The sequence below is a fragment of the Carlito syrichta genome, unplaced genomic scaffold (genome assembly GCF_000164805.1).
Source record: "Carlito syrichta isolate Samal-C Ts95f unplaced genomic scaffold, Tarsius_syrichta-2.0.1 Scaffold303966, whole genome shotgun sequence".
NCBI classification, from domain to species: domain Eukaryota; kingdom Metazoa; phylum Chordata; class Mammalia; order Primates; family Tarsiidae; genus Carlito; species Carlito syrichta.
Genome location: NW_007248062.1, coordinates 139267 through 146431, shown reverse-complemented (window position 1 = coordinate 146431; position 7165 = coordinate 139267). Strand labels below are relative to the sequence as shown.

The 7165-nt window shown below is 50.7% G+C and overlaps 1 protein-coding gene across 6 annotated transcripts in view; it reads left to right on the top strand.

Moving 5' to 3' along the window:
- The first annotated feature begins 540 nt into the window (after positions 1-540).
- Positions 541-7165, top strand: part of RAI2 (retinoic acid induced 2) — a 62081-nt gene continuing 55456 nt past the window's right edge. For 4 of the 6 annotated variants that reach the window (XM_008059237.2, XM_008059235.2, XM_008059233.2 and 1 more), the window contains exon 1: positions 541-788. The gene's annotated coding sequence lies outside the window, so the exon portion shown is untranslated. Of the gene's footprint in view, positions 789-1035; positions 1378-7165 lie in introns of those variants that run through there. The other 2 variants (XM_021712974.1, XM_008059236.2) reach the window with 2 other exon arrangements.

Genomic DNA, 7165 nt, shown 5'->3' with positions numbered 1-7165 from the left:
TCACCATCCGTGTAGTTCTATTTCTTAGCTCAGTGTCTGACAAACACGAGATGATTAGTAAATCTTAGATTAATAAATAAATCACCTCTTGGATGAAAATTAGATGATGTCTATGTACTAATCTTTCGTAATCTCTCACCTTGTGAGAAGCATCTTCTACCTATATCACAATTGGCATTTTAGGGTGATCGCCAGCCCCTTCCCACCTTCCCTGTCTCCATCAACAAGCCACTTCCTCCCTCCTGGGCTCTGTTCTTCTCTACTCTTTATCCTGGGGTCTGGAACGGTCCTCAGCCTTCCGTGAGGCAGTAGGGTCCCAGCTCCTCAGGCCCTCCCCAGCTCGTCCCCCAATCTGCCATCCCCCCTCCACAGCTCCGGGTGCCCCTTCCTCCTGCACCCCGCGCCGCCCACCGCCACGCCCTCCCCGTGGGCGAGATCACCTGTCCCTCCTCCGCTGCCGCCTCCTCGGGTACCCTTTCGTCCCCCTCCTGCTCTTCCTCCTCCGCCGCCTCCCCCAAGCCCTCCCCATTCCCCGCCTCCTCCCACCCCTTGGTGTATATAGTAAAGGCCGGGCGCCGCACGCAGACACACACTCGCCCGGACACTGGCGCACACACGCTCACGCACAACCAGCAGTGGCAGCAGCGACAGCGACTCGGTGACAGCGGCGACGGCGGTTCCCACCGCTGCGCACCCCCTTCAGGCGGCCGGCGGCGAGGCCAGACCGGAGAGTTCCCGCACCCGCGACCACCCCGCGGCTTCCTGGAGGCGGCGGCCGCGATTGCGAGGTAGCGGCCGCGGCGCCCCCGTGCGGGTCGGGGTCATCCTCGCCCTCCCTGAGCGGACCTGCCACCGGGACACAGAGGGCGCGCCGGGCTGGGCGCGCCTGGTGGGACCCGGCGCCCGGGGAGGGGCCTGTTCCCGGGGGCAGGACGGCGCCTGGAGGCCGGAGCGAGCGGGGAGGGCCGGGCGGGGGCGGGGACGCGGGCCGAGGCCACCGCCCGTGCGGCGCGCGGGGGCCCCCGCTCCTGCTCCCGGCGCCGCGCACTGGCCGGAGGGGCCGGGGACTGCCTGGGAGGCGGCGCCGACTGGCGGGGCGGGGGCCCCGAAGTGGGTTTCGGGCCGCCACCCGCGCTGGCACCGGGCGCGAAGGGCGGTGCGCGGCAGACTCTGCGCCCGGGCACCGCACCGGGCCGCCTCCGGATCTGCCGTTCTGCCCCGGCCCGGAAAACCCGGCGCCTTCCAGGCCCTTCGAAAGATGGATTCTGTTGACGTATCTGGCGGCCCTGGCGAGCCGGGTGGAAAGTTGGGTTTTGCCAGATCGCGCTGGGCTCCTCTTTGTGACGCCCGGCCAGCACCGCATCCCCCCGGAACCGGGTGAGTGTGCGTCCGCGTCCCGGGAGCCCCGCTGCCCCCCAATGCCGAGACCCAGGGTGGCCGCACCAGCTCGGGCTTTCTGCCATGTTAGGCACCGAGCAACATTCTCACTGCATTTTTGCGTGCGTTTCAGTGGCGCCTTTTGCTGCGGAGGGAGTTATTGCTTCTCTCCGCCGTGGCTTTTTCGGGGTTGGGGTTGTGCTCTGTGTGTTTGCTTGTTTGCCATTTAAAGCCCGACTATTGTTCAGGCTAAGCTCCGCCTGGGTGGGGAAATGGCATCCCACCACAGTTGCTGGCGAGGGGTAGAAATGTTGCCAAACAGCTGCTGCTTTGTGTTTCCCTATCAGAAGTCCCTGGAGTAGGTTTGGGGCACGACGGATGGATGGAGAGAGGGATGGGGCACAGGGGAAGAAAGTGGCTTTGAAGGAGAGGATTGTCACTCACCCCATAGCACTCAGTCAGACTCCCTTTCTGCCTGCCAAACTTTTATGAATATTCCTTTTGTAGCAGGGGGAAGCTTGATGAATTTAGCCCAGTTTTCCAAGGAAAAGCAAGGCGGCTTTAACAATGGTTTGAGAACTTAATCAATGAGAAAGGCAGGGGAGGAGGAGGCGCTGACACCATATCGGGAATGTGGCTGCTTCTTGCAGAGTCAGGTAGGGGAGAGGTGGGCAGGGCAGGGCTCAGCGTCTGGGTGGCCGTGTTCCCGGAACTGTTGGTAGCTTTTACCTGTGCCCGCTGATGTCACCCACCGTCGTGCTCATGCCTCCTGGACTGCCCAGAACCCGGCAATGGGACTTGAGAGGCGGCTTGCGGCAATGCGCGGGCCGGCCCCCTTCATCTGGCGTTTTTAAGGATGTGTAAATATTTTGCTGAGGATAAGTGACATCAACAGAATGATATTCCGCAGAGTCCGGGTGTGCAGCGATGATAAATAGATATGACCAAAGAAAGTTTTGATAACCGCCGTATTCTCATGGCTTGCTGTTTCATTTGTCTTTGTTTTTGTTGGTTTAGCACTATCTCGCATCCTCTGGTGTGATCCCTTTAGTTAGCTGATTCTTGGAAGCTTTTCTTTATAACAGAGAGAAAAGCAGCCAGCAGGGAGGAAACAATTCTTAGCTTTGCATGCATCAGGCAAGGTTTTCTGTGCTTCTCCCAGGGAGTCTTTCCCACTGCTTTTTAGATGTCTCTCTTGCTTCTTTGGAGTCATTAGAATTGTTTGTTGGTGGACCAAGAGATCTCTGATAACTTTGAAAATGTGGTGTGGATGTGTCTTTGTTACAGCAGAGAGGTGGCGGTGAGGGGCACATTAGAGAGGTTAGCGGTTAGGGAGCCACTCATCAGTGGGCATTGTGCTCCCATGCTGTTTTTCCTTCAGGTTTTCTTCTCAAAGGGGAACATTCACTTGCAGAAACCAGGGGTGGGCTGTGAGGCACAGAATCATAAGCCTGGTGGTATCCTAGTTTCTCTGCCCCTTAGAAACCCAGAGAAGTCACTTACCCACCCCCATATACACACAGTATCTTGTATTGGTACTGTGAGCCAAGTCAGAGTGGAACTTGGGGTAGTGGCTGCTTTGACATTAACCCAAGGGACCATTCAGCCACCTAGGGGGTTGCTTTATTTTGCAAAGAAACCAAGATCTCCAGCAGTGAGGTTTGGCCCAGGAATACCTGTTAATCTCAGGAACAAATGAGAAGACAGTTATTCAGGTTATGCCAGTCGCCAAGGTGCGAACTTGGTTGGTGGGCAGTTAGACTAGAACTGTAAAATAAATTTCAAAAGCTTGTATCCAGAAAACAGAGCCACTGAAACAGAGCCATCTGAACTGCATGAAAGAAAAATCAAATGCTAGGAGGTGTGTGACAAGGTATTGCCAGGAATGCTCTGGTGCCAGTCTAGCCAGAGAATTCTAGCTATCATGACCCAGAGACTGAGAATGGGACTGGCAGACCAAACCCATTGACCCAGAAGGGAGATGTTCTGAATGTCAGATAGCCCTGCACAGTGGGCTCTGACTCTACAATAATAGCAAGTGTCTATTCTCTGGCTCCTCCCCTAACCTTAGATTTTGGGGGAGGAAGGTAGTGGAGGGAAATAAATTGGAAAGGGAGCTAACATTTATTTTTGGTCTCTGTCTGCTGGGCACTTCACATGTGGGAAACCTTCTCAGCAACTCTGTGATGAAAGCATTAATTTACAGATAAGGAATCTGAAACTCAGAGAAATTTCCAGTCTGATTCCAGACTTTGGTGGTTATGATTTAAAGAGGCAGCATATCCCTTTACCCCTCCTCCAAGTCTCTTATTTATTTCTCCTAAATGCCAGAGATCTCAGCCCCTCCCTCTTCACAAAATGTGGTACCTAATCGGTGTGTAGTGGAGAAGGATACCCACTAGGGAGGCAGCCTAGTCTCCCACGGTGCATGCTCATGTGCCAAGTAGCTAGATGCAAAATCGCTCCTATTTCAGATGGAAAGACTGTTTCTATCATCTTGGAGTCCCCAACACTCAACTGCCGCTTAATACATGAGAATTGAGTGACTAAATGATGGATCTAATGGAATGAATGGTGGTGGGGAGGAATCTGTAAATCATTACTAAGGGAGACCCAGCAGGGAGAAATTTAGATATGTGTATGTTTGGGTGGAGACTTGACGTTTCTTGTGTCATGCCCCAGTTTTAGCCCTTGATAGTTCCATGCTGACAAGCCCCAGTTTAATCCTTACAATAGCCGTGTGAGATAGGCAATATAGATGAGGAATCGAGGTTCAGACAGGTTGAGTAATTAGTCCAAGGTCCATGGTGGGACCAAAGGGTGGGTGAGGTGTTTGTGACTGGTAACTGTCTCAACTAAACAAACACTGTCAATAAAAATGAAGAGACTTGCTGTGCAATTGTATCATCAAAACAGGTCCCTTAACCCCCTTCCATCCAATGGGAGCCTTTAACCTTTAACCGTTTTAATCTTTGACCCTTATGGAGCCACTGGGAGAGCCAGGATTTGAATTCATATATGAGATGCTTCTGATTCTGCTGCCTCCCTGATCACAATATGAGGAAGACCTCAGAGAATGAGGGGGAAAGATAGCTAAGTGCACTGTTCCACACACAAAAGCTTGTGTGGGATTCTGAATTAAGCTTGATTTGGGGATCAGGATGACATCCTTGCATAGAGTCGGCAGTTGTTTTTGGAGAATGCCTCTGATTACTAATTCTCCCTTCCATCTGATCATTTGCCCAGGTGCCCCTCATCTCGTTCTTTCCAGACTCAGAGCCTTTCCTTCGTGGCTCACAATTTTTGATGAGCCTCTTGATCTACTGCTCCCCTGTGCTCTGATGGCAGCTGATAAGAAGGTTGATATTGGCGGCCACCTTAGTACCTCTGGATTGCAAACATGACCCTCCTTCTGTCTCCTGCCAAGAATACACTTGAACACACATGCATGCACACAGGCGCACATAATTTGATCATGTTTCTGTATCTGCTTCACCAAATTAGATTGCAAGTCCAGAATTGTTATTGAAAGAAGTACGTGACTTTGGTGATCTTCTGTCCCAGTCCCTGCTCTGTATAGCCCAGAACAGCCAAGGTGGAGGCAACTCAGCCAGCAGATGCCTTGAGTAATGATCATACTTGCTGAACTTCCCACTGCTGTGGGGTAGCTCCTCACAATGTAGGCATGGTCTGTCTTAATCCGTTTGGGCTGCTATAACAGAATACCATAGAACAGGTGGCTTATCAACAACAGATATGCATATCTTACAGTTCTGGAGCCCGGTAAATCTAAGACTGAGGTGCTGGCAGATGCAATGTCTGGTGAGGACCCACTTTCTTGTTCATAGTTGGCGCCCTCTTACTGTGTCCTCACATGATGGAGGGGGGCATGCGAGCTCTCTGGGGCCTCTTTTTTTTTTTTAGGGTCAGGGTATTCCTCTGTTACCCAGGCTGCTGAAGTGCAGTGGTGCAATCAGAGCTCACTGCAGCCTTGAACTTCTTGGGCTAAAGCATCCACCTTAGCCTCCCTAGTAACTGGGACTACAGGCATGCACCACCATGCCCACCTAATTTTTAACTTTTTTTTCCCCTAGAGATGAGGTCTCACTATGTTTCCCAGACTGGTCTCCAGCTCCTAGGCTCAAGCAATCCTCCTACCGTGGCCTCCCAAAATGCTGGGATTGCAGGTGTGGGCCACTCACTGCATGTGACCTTCTGAAGCCTATTTTATAAGGGAATGAACCTCAGTCATGAGGGCTCTGCTCTCGTGATCTAATCAACCCAGAGACCCCACCTTATAATACCATCTCCTTGGAGATTAGGATTTCAGATCATGCATGGTCCCAGGGCCTTTCATAAAAGCTCATTTTAATCTCCACTTAGACATAGCAATTTCTGCAGTAATTAGCTCTGACAACTCAATAATTTTAGAGAATTTTGGAGCACACTCTGCTCACACCTGTATTCCTCTTCTTACAACTTTTTGGTATTTCATTGTAGCACTAATAGAACTTTCTATGATGATGGAAGTGCCCTATATCTGCATTGCCTTTCACAGTAGCCACTTACCACATGTGGCTATGGAACGCTTGAAAGGTGGCTGGTCTTAGTTAGGATGTGCTGTCCAGTAACATATATTGTATTTCTAAGACTTAATACAACAAAGAATGTAAAATAGCTCATTAATAATCTTTACATTGATTACAGAGTGAAATAATATTTTGAATATATTGGTTAAATAAGATATAATATTAAAATTACTGTCACCCATTAAAAATTTTTTAAATGTGTCTACTAGAAAATTAAAATATACACGAATGTTTCTATTAGACCCTGCTACTCTAGAGAAGACTATCCACCAACATTGTGACTTCAGCTTCCAGATGTTTTGGGGGCATAAACGCCCTCCTTCTCGATGGCAGCTGGGAGGCAGGGACTGACTTTATAGCCACTGAAGCCTGGCATGAGGGATTTTGATTTTCGGTAGTTAAGGTGCCGTTATGGGGGTCCCCATGAAGCCTACCCATGTCTCAGTTATGTTCTGCATAAAATGACTTCTCTCCTTTTCTTTCTCCCCGCACTGCTCACCCCAGGCTGGTGCCCTTGTCCATTTGCTTGACATCTGCTCTAATAGTAGCTTAAAGTAATAACCTTCCCAGGGATTTGTGCTTGGAGAATAATGTCCCAAGTAGATACACTAATATGAAGAGTGGATTCTTTGGGGCCAGGACCAACCTTAAAGAAGAGGAAAGAGAATGCACATGGTCATTTCCTGATAGCTTGATGAGAACAAGAGCGAGGACATAAATACAGTTTCTATTAGAGAGACAATAAATACAAAGGAGCCTAATTTCACACACCCATAATGCTGCACATGAAGAAACCTGACCAAAGGCAAACTTGGGTGGGGGAAGGGCTTTGGCTGACACTGTGGTATCATCACAACCATGGCCATGCATTCCTGGGCCCTTCCCTGGGCGCTGAGCATGGCATAGACGAAAAGGGATGGGATAATGAACTTGGGATTGTCAGTGGCTCTGGCTCCTGAAGGAGCTGCCCCCACAGGGGACCCTTGGCTGACCTCTTTGGGCTCCTCGGAAGGAACTGGTTTTGTTTCACATGGCAGAAGCAGACTGTTTACTGGAGCACAAGAAGAATCCGACATTCTGGCGAAAAATAATTCATTAACAGCCAGGGTATTACCAGTTCCCTGGAAAAGCTCCTCCAGCTGCACTGTAGCAACTGTTCTTTTTCAGCAGCAGAATTGGGCCTTGCTGGCAGCCAAGAC